The following is a 25,558-nucleotide window of genomic DNA, read 5'->3' as shown; positions in this document are numbered from 1 at the left end:
AAAAAATTCAAATTTTTCTATCTGGTAGTTTATTCATAAATGGTCCTTAAACTTAGTGATTTTAACATGGGCAGCATAGGCACCCCGGCTTCCCTTAACTGCGCTCGTAAATCTTCTAATTTTGAAAGTCGATTGTTTTCAAATTTTTTTTCCATTTTTGAGAGTTTCACCGTACTGCTTTAGGAAATTTGATGTTCGGCCATTAACCTTCGTATTCTATAAGTACGAGGGTAAGTCAATTATAATTCGCAATTTAGTTATATTTTTGTTTATTTTGGTAGTACTGTCGTTTTACGTTGATGACGCATGCTTTGTTTATTTGTTGTTATGTCTTTGCAATTTTCAAACTGGTAGGTTAGTTTCGTTATCGCTGCCGTGCTGTTAATTCTGGTTGCTCCGCTGTCTATTTGCACCAAAGAAGAGCAACGTTTAGTGATCTGTTTTTTGCGGTCGGAAGGCGTATCAGGGGCTGAAATTCATCGGAAACTTTCGGTACAGTACTGGGAACAGCGTTTCGCCACAACGGAGTGTCTACGGATGGACTGAAAAATTACGAAGTGGTCGCACAAGTGTTACGCACGATTAAGGAGCCGAACAACCGTTTACCGCCACAAATGAAGAAACCATTGAGCGTTCACGTGAAATGATTCACTTAGACAGACGATTAACTAATAACAAATTGGCACATCGTCTGCAAATTAGTCACGGTTCTGCCTACGAAATCATCCACAACAGATTTGAGTATCATAAAATTTGCGCATGATGGGTCGCAAAACAACTCACACAGATGCATAAACAATCATGCTTGGACATCTGCAAAAAAACATTCGGATCGCTATGGTAACGAAGGGGACAACTTCTTACACAGGGTCACTACTGGTGACGAAACATGGATCCATCACTGCGAGCCTGAGAGTAAACGGCAGAGTATGGAATTGAAACATCCAAATTCACCGTGCAAGATAAAGTTCAAACACCAACCGTCCGCAGGAAAACTGATGCTTACGGCCTTTTGAGACGCATAGTGTCCAGTACTGGAACACTATGGGGAAGGGGGCACAACAAATAAACAGTGTGCGTTACAGTGAGATGTTTACTGCCAGGCTAAAGCCTGCAATACGAAGCAAACGCCGAGGGTTGCTGTCAAAAGGTGTTGTGTTGCACGACAATGCTCGTCCACATACTGGTACCCACACGGCTGAAACGCTCCAGAAACTCAAATTTGAAGTACTGTATCATCCTCCATATAGTCCCGATCTTGCCCCTCTGACTATCACTTGTTTCGTCTGCTCAAACAGACATTAAAGGGCCGTTGATTTGCCACGGACGAAGCAGTGAAAGAAGCAGTGCATTCCTGGCTCGCAGCTCAATCGAGAACCTTCTGCTATGACAGCGTCAGGAAGCTTGTACAACGATGGACCAAGTGCGTTGAAACGCAAGGAGACTATGTCGAAAAATTACGTTCTTGTAAGTTGCCTATTTGATTACAATAAAATTTTATAACTACTTTGCGGATAATAATTGACTTACCCTCGTACAAAGAAAATCGAAGAGCATTAATATCTCATCAGTGCTACTATAGATTCTGTCAAAATAAATCAGTAATGTTGCTGAGAGAATCATACTTTTATCATATCCTGCTTAGTAATGCAATATTTTCAAAATGTTCCGATTTTGCCTGAAAGTAACACTGAAATTGAAAGCGTATCGGAAACGCACAACTCGGGCGTTGCACCGGCTGCTTCCCTGACGGCTCGCTGCGCAACGGCGATGTTCCACTGTTGCCCTCGGGCCTTGCACAGAGGCATTATTTGCTACACTCCCACAGACGTAAACACTGCAGCCTGCTTTGTTGCCACTTCCGCCGGAAGGAGCCTCCCGCGCCGCTTACCTCTCGCTATTCCGCGCTCTGCGCTGCATGACCACTAATCGCCCCACCAGCCAACACAGGAAGGCGCACACATGAGCTACGAGGGTCAGCTTAGCCCGGCCTCTGGTTCACACGCACCATTGCTACGGCGACAAGGATTTATGCTGTAGATCTGCTCTGTACGTTTTGCATCTGAGAAACAAATTTATCAGGCTGTATTAAGAATAGTGCTGTCACTGTTCCTGGATAAAATGTAACTGTATTGGTATTCTTTTCACTTTATTTCATCGAACTTCATTAGCATGGTTCTCTAACTAACTATCTTTACTTCAAAGGCAAAACTGCATTCACAAAACACATATTAAATTTTGCATTCACAACACACATATTAAATTTCATATATATACACAACACCTGTAAACTTTGCAAAGTATGATAGAACATGGTTGCTAAAATCGCAATACTGCATGCCCTTAATGAGTTTATTTACTGTTTCATATCATCAGCTACAGTGTACCGTGCAGGTTAAAAAGTTACAAATCTTGATATTTACTTTTTAACCTTTTTTTCCAACCCACCTCTGAAGAAATGGTGGGATGTAGGACAGCATAGCCCTTTTCAGCCAATAGTAGTAGTCTGTGCTGTTGGGACACCGATTATTTGGGACTGTTGTCCACTTATTAAATTTTGCAAGATTTTTAATTTCATATAGATGGATAGCCGACGGGAAGACGTTGGTCACTAAGTTTCCTTCATTCCAGATCCCGGCATTTGCCTTACGACCGAGGGAGAAACCTCTCAGTCGAAAAAAAACCAGCTGGGAGCGGTTGCCTGTTGTTCGGCTTATATATCTTCATATTACCTCAGTGGTCTTGATAATGTTATATTACCATCCTGGAATTTTGTTGATGTAGAAAATTTCCATCTATTTCCGTAGGAGATGTGAAACTTGAAAATGTAGTTGATGTAGATAATGTTGTCGTCCTTTATAGGAGATATTGAGGTAATTTTTCTCATTAAATTGTTCTTTCTATATTGGGCTGTTACATCGTCCCAAATCCTTGTAGGTGTTTTTAATCTTTTGAGAGTTTCATTGGTTTCACCGTCTTCTAGAATTTTCTGTTCAAGTGAATTCGATACTACTTCGAGAACAATGTAGAGAGGAACTGTACAATTGAATTTTGGAAGCTAAACGTTGTAGGAGCGTGTTACAAGAGTGATTTTGTTAGTCCATTGTTACGTAGTCTGGTCAACCCGAATCTGGTTATTTGTTGTTTAGTTCTTTCTAGCATGTTCTTAGTTTTAAGTGTTTCGGAGCCGCACGGGATTAGCCGAGCGTTCTTGGGCGCTGCAGTCGTGGACTGTGCAGCTGGTTCCGGCAGAGGTTCGAGTCCTCCCTCGGGCATGTGTGTGTGTGTGTGTGTGTGTGTGTGTGTGTGTGTGTGTGTGTGTGTGTGTGTGTGTGTGTGTGTGTGTGTGTGTCCTTAGGATAATTTAGGTTAAGTAGTGTGTAAGCTTAGGGACTGATGACCTTAGCAGTTAAGTCCCATAAGATTTCACACACATTTGAACATTTGTGAAGTGTTCGGAAATGGAGTTTGTTGAGAAGTAATAGCGTAGATCTTAGCTATTCGCAGTATCCTCCGGTCATCAGATTTTTTTTTCCCTTGGTTAGATGACATAGTCCACGCTTGAGATGCATATTCGAGAATGTGTCGGACAAAAATATTTTGTATGCAAGAAGGGCAACTGGTTTCTCCGCTCCACGTGTTTAGTATTTCATGAGACGTACTAAATTAAGTCATCTTTCACCTTGTTTAATCTTTTCAGGGCCAATTTAAGAGTTCATCAAGATACAGTCCAACATATTTGACATTTGGTTGTGGATTAATTTCTTGTCTCCAAAATCGAATGCGAAGTTTGTAGGAGTCCCATTGCTGGCGATTAGTAAGATTTCGGTGGATCAGTTCGGATTCTCCATTTACTGAGCCAGGTTACAAGTTTTCTGATGTAGCTATTCGCTGGTCCATTGGTTGCATTGCAGGTGGGTGCGTAACACCAATTAAGTTGTGTCATCTGCGTACAGGGCTATGTCTTCATTCCACCACCTGGGTATTGGAACTTCAGCTGTTATATCGCATATACCGAACACGTATATATGTGTGCAGTATATGTGAAGTATGTATACAAGACTGAAGCTGCAGATTAAAAGCTAGTATACATATAAATAATTATTTAATTAAAAACATATAATCTCATCAAAACATTCAAAAGCCATTGAGAAACTGCAAACACACTAGACTAAAAAGCAGAAAATAATTAGTTAAGTAAACATAAAGTTTTAGTATAACACGTTTTTAAAGTGGAGTAAATGTGTAAAATAATTTCTCCTAGTTCCATATAGATTAATAATGTCATACAAATAGTCCTCAGATTTTGTGCTTCTGAAATTTTAATAGCTATGATAATACTTGTAAGACTTATAATGAAAAACGTGGGGCCACGTGCAGTAGTTATCAGTTTATATGGGTGAACTATTCAAGCATCAATTATGTGTTGCATGTGATCCACGATTTTCGTTAAAAATCTTACAAGTACTGTCGTAAGTAAGAAACGCTGGAACCGCGTTAGAGGCTGTAACGCCTGGAAATAAACACGCACTGCTCTCCTCTCTGTTTCACTGGGTTCAAGGTATCATTTCTTACTACAGGAGCAATCCGAGGTTTGCAACATACATGATCGTAGTGGAATATATCCGAAGTGATGGTTCATTAACTGGGGAAACTTGAAGCAATAGATCTTATGGGTACTGTCAGAAAATGGTTTGATCCTACCTCCAAAATAGGTCACAAGCTGCTGAGCTGAGGTCATCTCACAATTTTCATACTATTTAACTCTTATCAGAACCAAAAAATAATGAAATAGGTGTTCCACAGAGCAACATCCGAGGTCCATTTTTGTTTCTAATTTATATCAGTGATATACAGGTTCCAGACAGCGCAGTCAGATGACACAAGTTTCATAATCATTGTGTACTACAACAGAAAAAGATCTCTTATACTCACAGTCATGGTTTCATTAAAGTAAGATAACTTCATACACAAAAAATTAAGTTCATACAGTATGAAAGTAAGAGTCAAGAGGAAAATATGTACACGCTGCTGGAAAACTAATAAATAGAAAAGGTTTGTACTACAAAGTTTCTGGAAATGCAGGTTGATCATCATTTGAACTGGAACGAACAAGTTGTGTATCTTACTCAGAAACACAGTTTAGCATGTTTTGCCTGAAAGATAATACCCAAGAAATGTGGCCCAGAATGTACTAGAGCTGTGTTGTTTTGGTTATTACCAGCCAGTTACAAGCTATGGCATAAGTTTTTGGAGCAAAACCAAGTCAAGATTAAGAACAATTTTTGTTATACAAAAAAGAGCTATTCATATCATGACTCACAGCACATCACAAAAATACTGTAGACTCTTGTTTAAACAGTTAAAGATACTAACAATATTATCTATATAAATTTTAAAATACCTCGAACTGATCAGTAAAAATCACTGTAATCTTCAAACCAACTCTAGCTACCATAATCACAATACAAGGCATTGTAAAGACTTCCACATTCCCTATGTAGCAAAAACCAGAAGTCAGAATCATATGAATCTTAGGAATTAAGCTTTTAAATGCACTTCCATTCCAAGTTAAAGATCTGGAAGACAAAAGTAAACTGAAGCATGAAGTAAAAAAATCCTGATGGATAAATGCTTCTACAATGTCACTAAATATCTGTCTCAGCCAACAAATTGAAACCTTTACTTCCATTCGATAATTTAAAGGAATTTAAATTTATTTTCAAATCATGAAATAGTTCTATAAAATTCTGATAAATGCCCCAGAACATTTTTCATATAAGGCGCAGTTAATGCCCTACGTATGTTTGTCATGAGCATGTGTTTTTGTGCACTAAGCATTTGTTCTCTATTTATGTAATATGGGTATGAAATTTGCTTTGCTTTGCATTTTCAACTTCTCGCGGCGTAATGAATAATCCATTAAATTTCGGGCATGCAGCCACGCAAATAAAATTTCTTCTACTGAGAGTCTTGTGACTCGCTCTGAAGATGGCTGGTCGATACGCGGCAGAAATATCAGTAGAAGAAATTTTATTTGCGCGGCTGCATGCCCGAAATTTAATGGATTATTTGCTTTGCTTGTTTATTATGTTATGTGTTATTATCATGTGTTACATGTGAACATTGTGATGACAAATCCTATATCGCATGTGTGATCTTTTGGAAGATGAATAAAATAAAAAATAATAATAAACAATAATTAAGGATAGAAGTAGGCAGAATAGTTCTAATGAAATGTCAGTCGACTAAAGACTATTTTAAACTTGTATGTTCTGAACATAATTAGGAACAAAACAGCATCAGTTATGGAAGTCATAAAAGATTTTTTTTAAAAAAGAAGATCTTTGAAATCGATGGAAAAAGTGCCTCTGTGCAAGATGGAGGTTGCCTGGTGGTACGAGTCTCATTTGAAATTGTATTGAGTGGATGGACGTGTACAGGTATGGAGGCAACCTCATGAATCCATGTACCCTGCATGTCATCAGGGGACTCTTCAAGCTGGTGAAGGATCTGTTATGGTGGGGGGCGTGTGCAGTTGAAGTGATATGGGACGCCTGACACGACTAGATACGACCCTGACAGGTGCCACGTAGGAATCCTGTCTGATCACCTGCATCCACTCATGTCCATTGTGCGCCCCGATGGACTTGGGTAATTTCAGCAGGACAATGCGACACCCCATACGTTCAAAATTGCTACAGAGTGGCTCCAGGAACACTCTTCTGAGTTTAAACACTTCCGCTGGGCACCGAACTCACCAGACATGAACATTACTGAGCGCATCTAGGATGCTTTGCAATGTGCTGTTCAGAAGAGAGCTGCACCCCCTCGTACTCTTACGGATTTATGGACAGCCCTGCAGGATTTAGTGTGTCAGTTCCATCCAGTACCACTTCAGATATTAGTCGAGTCAAGGCCATGTCGTGTTGCGACACTTCAGCGTGCTCGTGGGGGCCTACACGATATTAGGCAGGTATACCAGTTTCTTTGGCTCTGCAGTGTAGAACGACTTCCTGCTGCCTCTAACGGTGAGTTAACCAGCCCTACATGGCACCTAAGCATTAGGACGATTTGGTTTAGACTGAATGTACTAATCATGGAAACATTTTTATAATGCAAAGGAACTCGGGTCCGAACGAGGACGAGCTCTCAGCGACAGCGGGAAAGTTTCTGCTTTTCATAACCAACCTAACATTGCTCATTTATAGAGTTTTCTTTGGGAACGCTATGTAATTAGGTTAGCTGGCACTGCCTTTCTATAACGGTTAGGATCGCTGCACTAGCGCCCTTGATGTAATCCATAGGAGAAAAATCGTTCAAACTAGGCTCAAAGAGATCCCTTGCAACGGAAAGAGCCTTCTTGGTGAAAATTACCACTCTTGAATTTATAACAATCATGAGCCACAAAACGTATGTACCATAATCCTATATTCTGGCACTGATTGTTTGTTCTGTCGGTTCTTGGTAGAATATTTTATACATTACGAATGAAACGTGCACAACTCTAGTGTAATATTCTACAACATTTATTATTTGTTACACGAACAAGTTTTTTCGGCTCTTATGCCTTTATCAGGTACAAAAATAAGTTGTTCAAATGACTCTGAGCACTATGGGACTTAACATCTGTGGTCATTAGTCCCCTAGAACTTAGAACTACTTAAACCTAACTAACCTAAGGACATCACACACATCCATGCCCGAGGCAGGATTCGAACCTGCGACCGTAGCAGTCGCGCGGTTCCGGACTGAGCGCCTAGAACCGCTAGACCACCGCGGCCGGCAAAAAAAAAAAAAAAAAAAAAAAAAAAAAAAAAAAAAAAAATTGCACTTTGGAAATTTCATTTCACCATATACTTACCTTTGTACCTGATGATGGCATAACAGCCGAAAACCTATTCGTGCAACAATTTATAAATATTGTACACTATTGCACCAGTTTTGTGTATGTTTCATTCATAACCTCTACCGAGGCACCATTGCTGTGTATTTTGTATCTCTCGTCCTCCCTCGTAACATACATGAGATTGCAAATCGCATATAGTTAATAATTTATAGCCAAATATGTCTGTCTCATACTCTCACAGGCTGACTAGGCTGTAATCATCGTAATCCAGATTCGGCGAGGATAGTTTGCTACCTGTGGAGGGTATTGCGTCCAGAAATTCGTAATCACAAATTTTGAGGACTGTCTGTTTGAGAATTAGGAATCTGTACGGGTCTAGGAGAAATTATTGTATACTTTTCAGTCCGACTTAAGAACGTGTTAGACTAACATATATTTTTATTTAAATAATTTTTCCCTACCTCTACCTTCCTTCAAGTATCCTTTCCTCTGATTTCACACAGATGTCATTTCTGGGCATAGCACTTGCACAACAGAAAATATATAAGTAGGGTGCAGCAGGATTATTCTACTCATTTCGACTGTGAGCCCTGTACAGTATAATATTTCATGAAACGTTTTAAAAAATCTGTCAATGTGACACTATTGTGGCATGTAAATTGTGAAAACATTCCAGGATATGAAAGATCGAAATTCCTTTACATGAGCAAAGTATTAACGAAACAACTGAAGAAGGCAGAAATCACGGTACATAAAAAGGGTGGGGCTGTACCACCCAGTCAAGAGGCTATTCCGCCCAGTGTATTTCAGTGTCAAAATCACAAGAATTTACCACTAGTAAATAGTTTTCGTCCTTTCACATCCACACACTCTTCGTGAAACCATGTAGCACATTCCTGGCGCTTTGCCCAGACGAGTTGCCTATAACACTCGTTACTACTGATTCTTTCATACCTTCCTCGGACCATGAACCAATTGGCCTTTTCCTTTTGTATATATGAACCATCCGAAAAGAAACCAGAAAACGCTTTCTACAGAATTTCACAGTAAAACATAAGTAAATCTAATAATTTGGCTCAATGGGACTAGTCCCGCCTCTACAAGGTGAAATAGCCCCATATGGAGACATTTCGAAAATCGCAGCAAATCAGACCTTTGTGGAAATTTGTTGACACACACACACACTGTATAACCTGTGTTCTTACACAAGTAACAAATAAAAAAAAAAAAAAGCACTCCGTCTTCAGGCCAGGAGTGGCCTACCGGGACCATCCGACCGCCGTGTCATCCTCGGTGGAGGATGCGGATAGGAGGGGCGAGGGGTCAGCACACTGCTCTCCCGGTTGTAAGATCGTATTCTTGACCGAAGCAGCTACTATTCGGTCGAGTAGCTCCTCAATTGGCATCACGAGGCTGAGTGCACCCAGAAAAATGGCAACAGCGCATGGCGGCCTGGATGGTCACCCATCCAAGTGCCGCCCACGCCCGACAGCGCTTAACTTCGGTGATCTCACGGGAACCGGTGTATCCACTGCGGCAGGGCCGTTGCCATCCAAGTAACAAATAAGAGTTTAAAATTTCACTTTACCGTTCATGGTAAACCTTAATAGTTTGGGTTATATTCTTTAGCTATAATAATAATCCGACACGATTCGCTTATCTCTAGAGCTTGTTGTTCTGCCCTGTCAATAATGTAACTGGAAACACCACATGAGGCTACACAGAGATATTGTATCACACTGAAGGCAAAACGACCTTTACTTTGTGAGAAACTAGAGCCTGTCGCCAAATTTCTGATTTCTGGTGGATTTGAGAGAGAGAAAAATACACAAATAAAAAAAGCGTTTCTCAGAATCTTTTTATGATTTCTGAATTTTCAGTAAGTGAGAAGGTGTTTCAAAAAGAATCATCCGGTTCCACAAGAATCAATCTGCTATAAATAGAAAAATATAATCTTCGGCTCGCAACTAAAAATGTTTTGCTAGACTCGAGAAGTAAGTTTCCGGTTCACGCTGTTACTGGTATGTGTCTTCCTGGTGCTGGTAACTCGCTCCAGCGAGGCAGAGTCCATACTTCTAGATTTCCGGAAAGCATTTGACACGGTACTCCACTGCAGGCTGTCAACAAAGGTAGAGGATATAGAATAAGTTCACAGGTATGTGAGTGGCTTAAACACTTCTTAAGTAGGAGAATCCGGTGTGTCGTCCTCAACGGCGAGTGTTCATCTGAGACAAGCGTATCGTCAAGAGTGCCCCAGGGGAGTATGATAGGACCGCTGTTGTTCTCTATATACACTCCTGGAAATGGAAAAAAGAACACATTGACACCGGTGTGTCAGACCCACCATACTTGCTCCGGACACTGCGAGAGGGCTGTACAAGCAATGATCACACGCACGGCACAGTGGACACACCAGGAACCGCGGTGTTGGCCGTCGAATGGCGCTAGCTGCGCAGCATTTGTGCACCGCCGCCGTCAGTGTCAGCCAGTTTGCCGTGGCATACGGAGCTCCATCGCAGTCTTTAACACTGGTAGCATGCCGCGACAGCGTGGACGTGAACCGTATGTGCAGTTGACGGACTTTGAGCGAGGGCATATAGTGGGCATGCGGGAGGCCGGGTGGACGTACCGCCGAATTGCTCAACACGTGGGGCGTGAGGTCTCCACAGTACGTCGATGTTGTCGCCAGTGGTCGGCGGAAGGTGCACGTGCCCGTCGACCTGGGACCGGACCACAGCGACGCACGGATGCACGCCAAGACCGTAGGATCCTACACAGTGCCGTAGGGGACCGCACCGCCACTTCCCAGCAAATTAGGGATACTGTTGCTCCTGGGGTATCGGCGAGGACCATTCGCAACCGTCTCCATGAAGCTGGGCTACGGTCCCGCACACCGTTAGGCCGTCTTCCGCTCACGCCCCAACATCGTGCAGCCCGCCTCCAGTGGTGTCGCGACAGGCGTGAATGGAGGGACGAATGGAGACGTGTCGTCTTCAGCGATGAGAGTCGCTTCTGCCTTGGTGCCAATGATGGTCGTATGCGTGTTTGGCGCCGTGCAGGTGAGCGCCACAATCAGGACTGCATACGACCGAGGCACACAGGGCCAACACCCGGCATCATGGTGTGGGGAGCGATCTCCTACACTGGCCGTACACCACTGGTGATCGTCGAGGTGACACTGAATAGTGCACGGTACATCCAAACCGTCATCGAACCCATCGTTCTACCATTCCTAGACCGGCAAGGGAACTTGCTGTTCCAACAGGACAATGCACGTCCGCATGTATCCCGTGCCACCCAACGTGCTCTAGAAGGTGTAAGTCAACTACCCTGGCCAGCAAGATCTCCGGATCTGTCCCCCATTGAGCATGTTTGGGACTGGATGAAGCGTCGTTTCACGCGGTCTGCACGTCCAGCACGAACGCTGGTCCAACTGAGGCGCCAGGTGGAAATGGCATGGCAAGCCGTTCCACAGGACTACATCCAGCATCTCTACGATCGTCTCCATGGGAGAATAGCAGCCTGCATTGCTGCGAAAGGTGGATATACACTGTACTAGTGCCGACATTGTGCATGCTCTGTTGCCTGTGACTATGTGCCTGTGGTTCTGTCAGTGTGATCATGTGATGTATCTGACCCCAGGAATGTGTCAGTAAAGTTTCCCCTTCCTGGGACAATGAATTCACGGTGTTCTTATTTCAATTTCCAGGAGTGTACATAAATGATTTGCGGAGAGGAGTTGTTTGCTGATGATGCTCTGGTGTACAGTAAGGCGTCGGAGTTAAGTAACTGTAGGAAGATTCAAGACGACTCAAATAAAATTTCTAGTTGGTGTGGTGAATGGTAGCTAGCTCCAAATGTGGAAAAATGTAAGTTATTGCGGATGAGTAGGAAGAACAAACCTGTAATGTTCGGATACGATATAATTAGTGTCCTGCTTGACACACTCAAGTTATTTAAACATCTGGGCGTAGCGTTAAGAAGCGATTTGAAATGGAACGACCATGTGAGAAATATGGTAGGGAGGGCGAATGGGAGAAGTTTGGGAAAAAGAAGTTCACCTGCCAAGGAGACAGCATATAGGACGCTGGTGCTACCTATTTTCGAGTACTGCGCACCAGGTCGGATTGAAGGAAGACGTGGAAGCAACTCAGAGGCGGGCTGCTAGATTTGTTATCGGTAGATCCAAACGACACGTAAGTGTTACGGAGGTGCTTCGCGAACTCAAATGGAAATCCTTGGACGGAAGGCGACGTTCTTTTTTGAGAAACACTATTGAGAAAATTTAGAGAACCGGCGTCTTAAGATGACTGCCACACGGTTCTACTGCCGCCAACATACATTGCGGGTAAGGTCCGCGAAAATAAGGTACGAGAAATTAGGGCTCATACGGAAGCACACAGACAGTCGTTTTTCCCTCGCTCTATTTGCGAGTGAAACAAGAAAAGAAATTACTAGTAGTGGTACAGGGTACCCTCCGCCATGCTCAGTACGGTGACTTGCGGAGTATCTGTGAAGATGTAGATAGGCGTTATTCGTTGCGACAGAATCTTCTCATGGAATTTCAATCACCAATTTTTCCTCAGAGTGTGAAGATATTTTGTTGTTGTCCACCTACATAGGGAGAAATGATCATCATAATAAAATAAGAGAAATCAGACCTCGCATGGGAAGATGTAAGTGTTCGTTTTTCTCGCGCATTCTTCGAGAGTGGAACGGTAGAGAAGTAGCTTAAAGGTGATTCGCTGGACCCTCAGCCAAGCACGTAATTGTTAATTGCAGAGTAGTCATGTAGCTGTAGATATATATTACAGTTTCCTCTGTCTACATCTGTAACTACATGATTAGTAGAAGATGCTAAATTTTGGTTATTCGTGCTGCTCAATTAATTAGTTATGACAAGCCAAGACAACACAGAACTTTCAGAAGTACGTTACTGGTATCATCTGGTTACTATTCAGCATTGATGCCTATTCTAAGCTCTTCTTATGTTTTGTAAACAATATCTCCAAACCACCTCTGAGAGAAAAGTATGTGCTTAATTAAATATCCTTTTTGGGCATATCTACAACTGTTACCCATATTGCTGACACTTCAAGATGATAGTGTACTCTTAACCATATTCTATCATTTCTGAGTTTATTTGTAGAATAATAACATGCCTGCACACTCATGTGTATATTTATTTCACAGCTTTATTTTCTTTGCACCAGATAACTGAATTGATGTAAATTTGTTTTAATGTGGAATTCGTACATTATGTATTACTCATATGAATAACATTAATGGTAACCAAATTAAAACTTCTTTTACTTTCATTCTATCCCTAGTCAGAGCAACTATTCTGGAGAAATGACCAAAACTGGAAAACTGAGGAACTACGAGTTGGTGAGCGTTTAACCACCTGTCAATAACTTCTGATAATGAATCGTGAAGTGTACCAATAATATTGGACGAGATCGCTAATCTGACGAACAAATTTTTGAGAATGCATGTTTCGAGTACTGCACTATATGGTAGGGAATTATGGACAGTGGGAAAACTGGAACAGAAGAAAATCGAACGTGTGCGATGTGGTGCTAGAGAGGAATATTAAAAATTAAGCTGACTGTTAAAATAAGGAATGAAAAGGTTCTGTACAAAATCAGTGAAGAAAGGAATATACGGCAAACACTGACAACAGGGAGGACTAGGTGATAGGACATGTGTTAGGCTATCAGGAAACTAACTTTGTGGCACTAGAGGGAGCTGTACAGGGTAATAACGTAAGGGAAGACAGGTACTGGATTACATACACCAAATAATTGAGGACTGAGGGTGCAAGTGCTACTCTGAGATGAAGAATGTTGCACATTAGAGGAATTCATGAAGGGCCGCGTGAGACTAGTGAGAAGATTGCTAAAAAATAAAAATAAAAAAATCCCCTTCCTAATATCCAGTTTGACGGATACGTCGATTTGTTTCCTGTTTCAAACAAAATTAACTTCAAATCGAAATTTTACGTACCCTTTCGATATAGCGCTACCAGAGTAGTCTAGTGCGATATTCGTTGTACCGGTATGTATTAACGGGGATACTAAAACACTGGAAATAATCAGTACTCCCGTAGCGATAGCATTGCCCTGTCCCGTGCTGACTGATACTGCCTTGCACAAGCGTGCTGCACAGTCACTACTGGATTATTGTTTATTCTTCGTGTTTTACTCTCATACATCGATAGAACGAATATCGCAGTAGACTCATCCGTGGCACTATATCGAATAGAGACCTAAATTTCCGATTGAAATACCATTTTGTTTAAAACGGGAAACAAGCCGACGCATTCCGTCGACGCTAGGACTTGCCTAAAACATGTGATGAGCAGTATTTTCCTGCGCTGACACCAGCTAAGCGTTGCAAAAACGTAATTATAAATACTTGCCGGAACATAAAGATAATGCACCTGACGACTCTTAGGAGATAAACCTGGTATAATAGCGTCTATATGTATATAATGACACACCGATGAAATTGGAATGGTTTGACACACATTTTTACTTGTTCACTAATGGTAGATGAAAAGTCTGAAACATGTTCTGCATTTCAAAGTAAAATAAATGAATTGTTTTGGAGGCAAAGGACAGAGTTATTCAATAAATATTTGGTTACTCCAAGGTATGGATAATAGAAGGTATCGGGTGTACTTTCAAATATATTCTTTTCAATACTTGTAAATACATACAAAACAAAACTAGTATTCCATAGCAAGAAAAGCAGCTACTAAAAGTAAGATGAATCTTAATGTATTCAATGGAAAAAAAATGTCAACGATGATGAAGTGTTACAGAATAATGCGATTTTATTTCTGCTGCACCTAGCTCTCATCTTTCTGATTGATTACTGAGAACAAATGTGAGTGTGGAAAGATTCGAATCTTTTTTTTTATGCTGACATTTCATAACACGGAAACATGGTAGGTATTACTGTGATTAAAAAAACCATAAAATTAAATTTTCTATCCAGAATTTCTATGTTCATCTCTGCGGCTGAGCCGTCAGTGTCTTAGACTGCCATACTGATGATCTGGATTCGATTTGTGGTACTGTTAGTTAGTTTTCTTTTGGGGTGAGGGGGGGATGAGAAGACTAAAACGAGGAGCACTCAGTCTCGTGAGGTGAAGTGAGAAGCTGTTTGAAGATAAAATACCTGCTCCAAAATTTGAAAAGTCGACAATAGCTGAGAGAGTGGTATGCTAATCACGTGCTCCTTAATACCACTTCCAAATGTGCCACTACCAGAGGATGATATGGCAGATGGTCAGCATCATATAGTCATCTAGGTTTGATCAGAAGTTTTTTAAGTTTGTATCAACAACAAATATACTAGCACGAATTCCTAATGGAAGGCTGTAATGACTGACCAAAGCCCACTTAGGGAAGATGTGTCTGCGATTTGGAGAACTGGAGGAATACTTGAAGCAATGCTGACCCTTTGGCTTATATCATATGTTGAACAGATGCAAACCCACATTCATAGCTTGTAGGTTCAGAAAAAACCTTTTGACTATGTTGACTAGTTTGCAGCCTTTCGAATTCCGAAGTTATCAGGAATGAAATATAGGAAGCAAAAGGTTAACTACAACTGGCTTCTCTACCATTTTGAGTACATCAAAGAAAGGAAGTAACTCAAAAGAGAACACTACAATATTGCAGCCTTGCTCCATGTAAATCAATCTGTACGATAGCCAGGCAGTAAAGGAGACCAAGAATTAATTTCGAAGGAAATTAATGACCAGGAAGAAATAAATCATATTTGGGGTTTGCCGACGATATTCACTTTCATCAAAAAGAGAAAAATACTGTGAAGATCAGTGGAATAAAATGGATAGTTGAACATCAACAATAGTGAAACAAGGCTATTGAGGTGTAGTCGAATTAATCAACTGAGGCTGAGCTTATTAATTTAGGAAATAAGAAACCAAATGTAGCAGCTAAGTTTTGTTAATTGATAAGGTGCTAATTTGAAACATTTCCATAATAATAGCGTTTTATTCACTCTGACAATGGTGACACATCGTCACTTGACAGACATCATAAGACAACAGAAATTTTAGCGAGGCATGCCTATCCATGATCACTCATTGCTCACAAACACGGATTTTGTGTGAAGGTAACGGAGAATTGATGGTTTTAAAAATAGCATTTCAGATATGCTGAGTACTGTATTATTGGGGTCAGGTTACCTTTGGTGGCAGGCATGCTCTCTCAGATCACTGATGTGAACCATTTGGACCCAGTATTATAGGATTAGAGCATTGTTGATGCAAAATATCCTGAACATTTGTTCTAGTATCACATGATTTACCACCAAATCCCTGATTTAACTAATCAAGAAGGTTTCCTACAAATGGTTCTCATACTGAAATGTATACCACAAACCTAAACTATACTCTTCATCCTCTTCTCATCATTCATGAGCGTCATGTACTTTTAGGTTACCGTTTCGAGATTTGTCTGTAGGTCTTTAAGGACCATATGCTGTAATTTGTTTGCTCTACTCACTTTCTGTGACATTAACTGAAAATCTGATTTGTATCCAGAATTTACTAGTCACTGTCTTGATACAGATATTTTCATTCTCTTGTGGCCCCTGCAGGTCTAAATTGTTACCAAAAATTTGTGTAGTGCATTATTTGTTACGCAGAAGCGACTTTAAGTGTTCTTTTAAAGGTTTTGAATGTTAGGCAGGCCTACATTTAGTTTGTTTTTATGTTAGCAAATATGGAAACGCTCCCCAAGATGTAAAATCGTATATCTATAACGTGATATATTTCCCCATTATATTTCCTATTATATAAAGTAGAAAATACGTGTAAAAACGACATGCAATGTAGAAGCAAAGTTATGTTACCATAAATTGTATTTAAATACCGGTTCTGCATGGCCCAGACACATTAACCTCTGCCTATGTTTGACGTCAACGTGCGGTAAACACTCACAGACGGAAAGTGGAAGCACTAGCATTGGAGGGTGCTGAAAGTCTGTTTGGGGGAGGGGGGACATGGAAAAACAGTACGGTCGTTGTCGTATTGCGGAGCGATTTATCTGACGTCCAAAAAGGCATGATCATTGACTTTTGGGCCAAGAATGGAAGCATTTCTGAAAACATTAAGTTTATAAACTGTTCGTGTGCAGCCATGATTAAAGTGTACTGTGAATTACAAAAAACCGCTATCCAAAATCCGTACCAACACAATTATGATGGATCACAGGTCATATATGACAGGGGTGATCGACGGCTACAGAGATGTCTATGGGCCGACAGATGTGCAACAGTTGAGCAACTGGCTACCCAGATGAACCACACACCTACAAAAAGAGTCTCCTCATCGACCATTCAGCGAACATTGCTACATATGGGCATGTGCAGCAGGTGCTCTGTTCATGGACGCCTACTGACAGCTGTTCATTGGTGATGAAGGCTAGAATTTACACTCCAATACCGCAACTGAACGTCCGAGTGGTGATACTTGATCAGACACATGGCCATCAGTGTGTAAGGAGTGAAACATCTGACAATAAACATCCTGCAACCAGGAGCGTATATCTATCCTTAGGGAACATGCCACCCCTACATATAGTTTGTTTTTCCTCCGCACGATGGCATCTACCAGCAGCACAATGCAGCTTGTCAGTTTTATTTATTAATTTATTTAGTATCCATATCACCATACAAACGACACTGGACTTGAAACTTTATGGCAGATTAAAACTGTGTGCCTGACCGAGACTCGAACTTGGGACCTTTGCCTTTCGCAGGCAAGTGCTCTACCAAGGCTGTGGCTAAGCCATGTCTCCGCAATATCCTTTCTTTCAGGAGTGCTAGTTCTGCAAGGTTCGCAGGAGAGCTTCTATAAAGTTTGGAAGGTAGGAGGCGAGATACTGGCAGAAGTAAAGCTGTGAGGACTGGGCATGAGTCGTGCTTCGGTGGCTCAGATGGTAGAGCACTTGCCCGCAAAAGGCAAAGGTCCCAAGTTCGAGTCTCGGTCGGGCACACAGTTTTAATCTGCCAGGAAGTTTCATATCAGCGCACACTCCGCTGCAGAGTGAAAATCTCATTCTGGAGACACTGGACTTGTCACACACAGAAATTAAAAACATTTAATGTACAAAATGAAACATATACTAATAAATTAACAATTTCTTTACATAAGAATGGTGTATAATAATTTGTTTCCCAGTAATAACTAAGTATAGAATAAATAATATTATAAAGTAGTAAGGTATAAACTGAAATATACAGAGATAGGAACTTCTCATAAGAGTTATCACACAACAGCATTACATGTATTGGAGATTAGTTTACATCCTTTCCTAGCTCATCAAGATTTTCATTTACTGAGCAGCAACATTTAACAATTATAAATTTTCTAAGTTCTGATTTAACATTTATATCATCATTTAAGTTTTTAATGATTTAAGGCAATGCATTGTGGAGCTTAATATTCATATAGCTTACATGGTTCTGAGTTCATGCTCTTTTTAATTGTGCTAAGAGGAGATCATACCTGTTCCTTATGTTATATTTGTGATACTTGCCATTTGTGTGGAGACTGCTTTGAGTTGCTTTGTTTAAGAGTACACATTTAACTATATAGAGTGTTGGCAAAGTAATTATTCCTAATTTCCTGAAAAGAGATCTGCAGTGAGCTTGTGTGGGACTGTGGGTAATTATTCGAACTGCCCATTTTTGTAGGGCAGAAATTTCATTTAAATTAGATTTTTTGCTGGCCCAGAATTCTATTACATATGAGGCTATGTGTAAGGAATCTTACAAGATGTTTCCAATTCATTACTTCATATACGCACATTCCTAACAGTTTTGCAAACTGCACTCTTTCTACTAGTCTGTCATCCAGTTCTAGTGTGTCTTCGTCCTGAATCATTTTACCAAACTGTTTGTTTTCTTTGCATTCAGTATAAATTTATTTCCATTGAAACAATTCTCAATATTTCTCACTATTTTATCGTTAGTGGAACGTAAGGAGTTTTTAAAGTCACTCACACATGTATCATCTGCTTGTAATACAGTTTTGGCTGTATCACATTGTAAGTGTAAATCGTTCACATATATGAGAAAGAGCAGTGACCCTAAAACGCTGCTCTGGGGTGCTCATAAAAGAACTTCCTTTGCTTGAAACTAACTTTTTTATTTGAATTATAAGTGGTGAGCTCTACAATCTGAGATCTGTTTTTGGGATATGACTGAAGCTACATTTCAGCTCTTTCCCTAATAATTATTGCTTCCAACTTTCCAAGGAGGTTTTCATGGCAGACAGTATTGAAGGCATTAGACAAATATAAATTGATTCCTACTACTCTCTTGTTTTTCTCCAGATTTTTAATTATTTCCTGGGTGTAGTGTATGACTGCAGCTTCTGCACTGCATTTTACACGAAAACCATGTTGATTACAATTCGAAAGCGAATTGCTGTTTAGGTAACTAGTGACTACTCTCAATTTTTCAGTTCCTCTAATATTTTGGAAGAAGCAGAGAGAAGTGATATGGTACAGTAGTTTTCTGTTTTATGTCTGTCTCCATTTTTAAACTGTGCTCTTACTTTTGAAACCTTTGTTAACTGAGGAAACTCACCTTCACAACTGTATAAACTTGTAACATGTGGTAAAGGTTTTGCAATCTGCACTGCAGAATTTTTTATGATTGGAAGTGGTACATCATCTATGCCTGTTGCCTGTTTTGGTTTCAAGCTCCTAGACGGGTTCGTGGTCTGCACATTTGTTGAAAGTACTATCCTGCAAGTTTTCCTCTGCTGGGGTCGCCATGGCTCCACATCACTGTTGGTACATTCCAGAACGTCAGTGAAACTCTTCCTATACGTCTTGCACTGCAAAAGGTAATTTTTCAGGCATCTGACAAATGGTCACATCAATGAGAGCATAGACATCGTGATAATATTATATTTATGAAACATAGTGATAATATTATATTTATTAACATTAAAGAAAAACAATTATGGAGTAGTATACTACTGAGAAGTAATTTTTATTCTCTATAACAGATGCAGCATCACGTTAAATAATATTGCTTAATTCTGCAACCACCAAGCACAGGGAAAAATTACAAGTACCCTTTTCTTTTATTGAAAAATCATAACAAATATTGTGGGTGGTGGGTAAAATTTATATAACTTTATTTTTGTTGTTAGTTTACATAGTACACCGTCTTTCTCATGTGAGCCTGGTAACTACTTTTGTGGTCAGCTGGAAAGCAATTGAGAACATACTGACCATAGTTTCCAGTCTGCACGTCCACATTCTGCTCCAGCCCACGAAACAAATGTTTCTGTTCTCTTTCTACTTAGTGGGATCAGGTCTATGATTATAAATGAAGGTATAAAGTTCTAGTTCATACATATATTTAATAAAGTATCTCATGCACAATGATTTGAAAGTCACTATGTTCAATTGACAGTAAATCTTTCCATCCTAAACAGCACTACTATCAGTTCAGAGGCGATCTACACAGTATGTTCCTAACGAATTGTCTTTCTCCCTGACTACTAATACTCAAATAAATGTTCGCCACAAAAGTGGAAATAATAGTCACTACTTGCCATGTGGATTTGTAATTACCACGAACGGCACACTAACAGATACATAAGCAAAATCTAAGGATGGTGTACAGTCCTCGCAAGTTCACTATCGGTTATAACAGAAAATCACCATTTTGTCACAGTCTGTCTCTGACATCATCCAAGACAGAGTGCAAACTGGTGTTTGACAGACGTGGATCTTAAGTAGCTGAATGCGAAATGAATCCTTTTCCAGCCTCTCGGGCTGTATTTATATATGCGCTGCAGTGGACGGCCAAGGGAACACCAACTGTCATCTGCCTTATGCACACAGCAGCAGTCCCTGAATGACCGCTTTCTCGGACACATAATCTTTAATAACAAAGTTATGAATTAATTTGAAATGTTCTTAATTTTTAGCTGCATTCAGGTAAGTAACTTGAAATCACAGAAAAATTTTCAGCATTCTTGAATAAAAAATTTGCGTTCTAGAATTTGTAGAGTGGAACTGATGGTAGAAGGTTACCTTTGAACTATAACTTTAAAAGACCTTATATTGGTTGTTATTAATATTTCGGTCCTAAAATTTGTTATAGCTCTATTACTTAATAAGTTTTCTCATGTGCTGTAATCAAAATTTTATACCATTAAAATTACACATACTTAATCTCCTACAAATGGCTATGTTTTAGTTACAAATTTGGCTTTCATTAAATTACTCTAAAACTATTGGAGGTAGCTTAATGTGGTCTCTTAGTTATTATTTTTAAGTTGAACTGAAGCATCATACAAACTTTTACATTTCTAAGTCTGACATTTAGCAACTTCAATTTTTCTTAAAAACATGGATCCTGACTATAAATTTTATTCTATCCTGTTGACATGCACTGGTATGTTATGACCAAATTCTGGCTTTCTATCTTTATTATTTAGTGACACTTATTTTTTCTTAAAATGGTATTTTTATGAAAACTAGTCATTTAATTACTTTAAAAAATGGTTCAAATGGCTCTGAGCACTATGCGACTTAACTTCTGAGTTCATCAGTCACCTAGAACTTAGAACTAATTAAACCTAACTAACCTAAGGACATCACACACATCCATGCCCGAGGCAGGATTCGAACCTGCGACAGTAGCGGTCACGTGGTTCCAGACTGAATTACTTTAAGACTTGACATTTGAAATGTCAAGTTACATGTTGAAAAAGTTTGAGTTAGAAATTTTGACTTTTAATTTTATACTTAATTGTGGTGCAATACTTGTGCGCTATGTGCAGATGCGTTAAGGTGACACGGCGCTACTAGCAGTAAAGTGGGGTACATCCAAGCACACTCACTCGCCTCTGTATCTCACACACTATTCAGCCCTGTTTTGCTTCACCTTTTGTGTTTACAGGCCTTTTATATTTGTCTTTCTCCTCATAAAGTACTATACTGAAAATTTCAATGGTTAAGATTTTGAAAATTGCAAATAAAAAATATAAATTTTATGCCCAAGTGCGTATTTTGCCCTGGGTTGGTTCTACTTCCAACCATAATTTTATTATCTGCCCATAACCACGAAATATGGAGAAAAATTGCCCATACATTTTTCTTTTATTCAATGTCATTTAGTAACCTTCAATGTGAGTATTGCAGTACCTTGTTAGAGTCTAATTGTTGGTGTTTCATTTGCATTGTTGATTACCAACCATTATTATTAGCAGCTTCTCACACTAGAGCAAACGCTTCTTGTAAAGTACTTTTTCTAAAATGAGTTATACAGGCTTGACCAACGCAGAAATTCTATTTGAATTTTTAGTAGACAACGAATTATCAGATTCCAATGATTTTCAGTTGGATCACTCAGCAGTAGGAGAGAATTCAAATGAAGAAGCAGAGGAAAATTAAGAAACAAACCATGCAGGCAACACTCAAAACAAATATGTTACAAGTTCTGATGGAGCGTATCTCGCAGAAGATCTGTGGCACGGTAAAAGGGATTTTGCCTAAACAGTTCGTGAACATCAGGATATGAGTAATACAGAGAAAGTAACAAGTGTATGTAAACACCAACAAATTTTTCACTCCTGAAATAATACATAAAATTGTTGACCATACAAATGAAGAAGCTAAGAGAAAACTGTGCTTCCTGCTAGTGTTTCTGAAATATATGCTTTGATGGGAATTTTAATTCTAATGTAAATATACCAGGACACAATATTTCATTATCTGATTTATGGTCAAATTTATTGAGAAGAGTTGTATATAGAGGGACTATGAGTAAGACATGACCATATTAGCTACTGAAAATTCTTCACTTTGATGATAAAGGCACCTGGGCAGAAAGATGTGTAAGTGACAATTTGCGCCACTGTGGGGAAGTATTTGAAGAACTGAATGGTATCTTCCCAAGATACTTCAGAAGTGGAACTCACAAAACAACTGATGAAATGCCATGTCTTTTCAGAGGTTGTTGTCTTTTCAAAGGTTTCCTCATAGCAGACATGGAAAATGTGTAATACTTGTTACAATTCTTACTGGTGCAACTGAATAATAAGTAATAAAAATGGAAGTGTATGCTGGAAAAGACAGTAGACCTGCCTGTGAACGAAGTCCTTTTGAGATTGTGAAGAGACTGGTGGAGCCAATAAAGAATACAGGCTACTATATCACAACTAGCCGTTTTGTGGAATTGGTGGACATTCTGTATGATGATTTCAAACTTACATTAGTTGGGACACTTAAATCCAACAGAAAATACACAACGCAAGAACTAAAGATAATAGGAGATGGAGAACTGTACCATATTCCTCCAAATTTTCATTCACAGATTCATCTACTATGAAGCCTCCAGTAACAACTGTCTGTTACATCACACAGGAAAATAAATAAATACAAATCTGTTGATGCTGTCAACACAACATCGTGATGCAGGAGTAGAAGTTGATATACCAAAAAAGAAAACCCATATAAACTTACACTATAATTCCGCCAAGTGAGGAGTGGGTAGCGTAGATCAAATGGCTGGGGCATATTCTACAAAAAGGGGTATGAGACAATGGCCACTGTCAATGTTGTACTGTCTACTTGATACAGCTACAGTAACTCATGCATGCTATTCAGGAATATAAAAGGAAATCAAACATGAGAAAACTATATCTCCATAAATTAGGCCTTGGACTTTATGAAATCATATATAGAAGAGCGATCCAAGAACTTGAAAGGACACCAGTTGATCACAGAGATCCTTGGAAGGATACTAGAGGTAACTAAAATTGCTGCAAATGAGGAACCAATTAGCAAAACAAAATGCTACCATAAAACGGGGTGAATATCAACAAGTCTGAACTTTGGTTGAAAAATTTACTTGTTTGTCACGTTTAAACAAAAAATACTACATAAAACTCAGGTCTGTATTGCTCTTGTCAGCTTAATCGCCCTACAGATTGGGGTGAATAGAAACAGTGTTATAAAACTATCACTGTTTCTTTTAAAAGCAAAGAGAGGTTGATAAAAGATATGAAACATATTTTTTCTATTATTAAATAAGCAGATAAACATTTATTTCAAAAGATAATGTTTTATTAATTTTAAAAGTAAGTAAAATATAGAAAATGTTTGTGTCAGATGGTTAATTTATTCAGATTTAAGGTGATCAAACAGAACACAGCTGTTTACCTTGAGCCTAGTACTGTGTTATTAATAAATTGTTAAATTAGACAGATCATCCTCAAAACATATCATGTCTTTAAAAGAGCATTTGAACTGAGCACCGGCGACAATAATTTTAGGATGACATCATTTCTTGAGACAAAACATCCTTCTTCAATCATTGTGAACTTTTTGGTTTGAGGAACTCTTTTTAAAAATGTTCCAACAAAACCATCGTCAATAAGGTAGTTAGCTTTGCAAACATAACTTCAAAAATATGTTTTACCATATACTTTGAACACCATATAGTCGCCTTGGTTTATGGAGATAACAGTACTTTCTTCTTGATCTGAAGAATCTGAAGAAGACAAAATCATGTCTTCATCACTGTTGTGTACTGAGTATGCATCTTCATCCTCTGATGATGAATCAAGACGTTTTCTGTTTTCATTGGTATTTTTTTCGTTGTCTTGGCTTGTTTGGATGTACATGGGCTTGGACCAAAGTGAAAAATTTGGGGTTACATATTCCCCATCCACGTCCAGAAAGTCATTAACACTAACATTTCTACCACATTGGACATTAACTTTTTCTCCTTTGTTCAGGAGTCTGGTCTTGGCTAAGGCTCTGGAAGAGTCCTTTAAAACTGTTGTCAGCAGCGTTAGAGGATTCTTCAAGATTGTTCTTATCCTGGCTTTCATTTACTGGTATACCAGTACCAGTACCTAGGAGCATAGACAACACTTTATTGCGGTCTAGAGGCGCAATCCCACATTTCCTGCAATAACATTTTGTTCCTTGAAGGAGTCACACAACTTTTTCAAAGCAGAGGAAATTTATCCGTGGGAACTGTTTCCTCATTTCTTCCTGGACCTTTCTTCCATTCTTCTAATATTTGCCTCCAAGTAGTTTAAAAAAAATGCCACATCCCGTGGTTGTATCAGGTGTGTTGAATTTTCTGGTACGAATATAAATCATGTTATTGTCCTGCCACAGCTTACTGTCCAACTTTTTCAAGACAGCAACTGTAAGGACCCAATCGTCGAAGCAGAATGAATCGAACCAATCAGATTTTGTCCGATTGTATCTTGCACATTTTGGCCCACTTACGGTCCCGCTTTGGTATAAATGGAAAGCCTTATACATGACATAAGGGGATAGTATAGTGCCATCTGCAGCAGCTGCAAACATTATGGAGAGTGATGCCTTTGAGGAGCTCATGACCCTTTCAGGATATTTAGTTCCTGTCTGTGTGACTACCTTTCATTTTCCTGGATTATCTGTAAGGTTCATCTCATCATAATTTATTATATTAGACGGTGGTACATTCTCCAATTCCTTTGATAGTTCATCAAAGTAACTGTTGATAGTTGGTGGTGTATCACCAGCTCTGGAGCATTTTATGTTTTGGCACATTCGCACTGCTAATTGATCTTTGTGTTGCCTCATAAATGATTCCACAAATTCACGACCAGGGAGATTATTCGTAAGCCTTCTCACTTCC

The 25,558-nt window shown here is 39.5% G+C and overlaps 1 pseudogene; it reads right to left on the bottom strand.

Annotated features, from left to right (window-relative positions):
• Positions 1–9,281: 9,281 nt before the first annotated feature.
• LOC124557978 lies at positions 9,282–9,399 on the bottom strand (annotated as a pseudogene).
• Between the last annotated feature and the right edge of the window lie 16,159 nt (positions 9,400–25,558).

The sequence above is a fragment of the Schistocerca americana genome, chromosome 1, assembly GCF_021461395.2.
Source record: "Schistocerca americana isolate TAMUIC-IGC-003095 chromosome 1, iqSchAmer2.1, whole genome shotgun sequence".
Lineage (NCBI taxonomy): Eukaryota > Metazoa > Arthropoda > Insecta > Orthoptera > Acrididae > Schistocerca > Schistocerca americana.
This window is presented reverse-complemented; position numbering and strand designations above follow the sequence as displayed.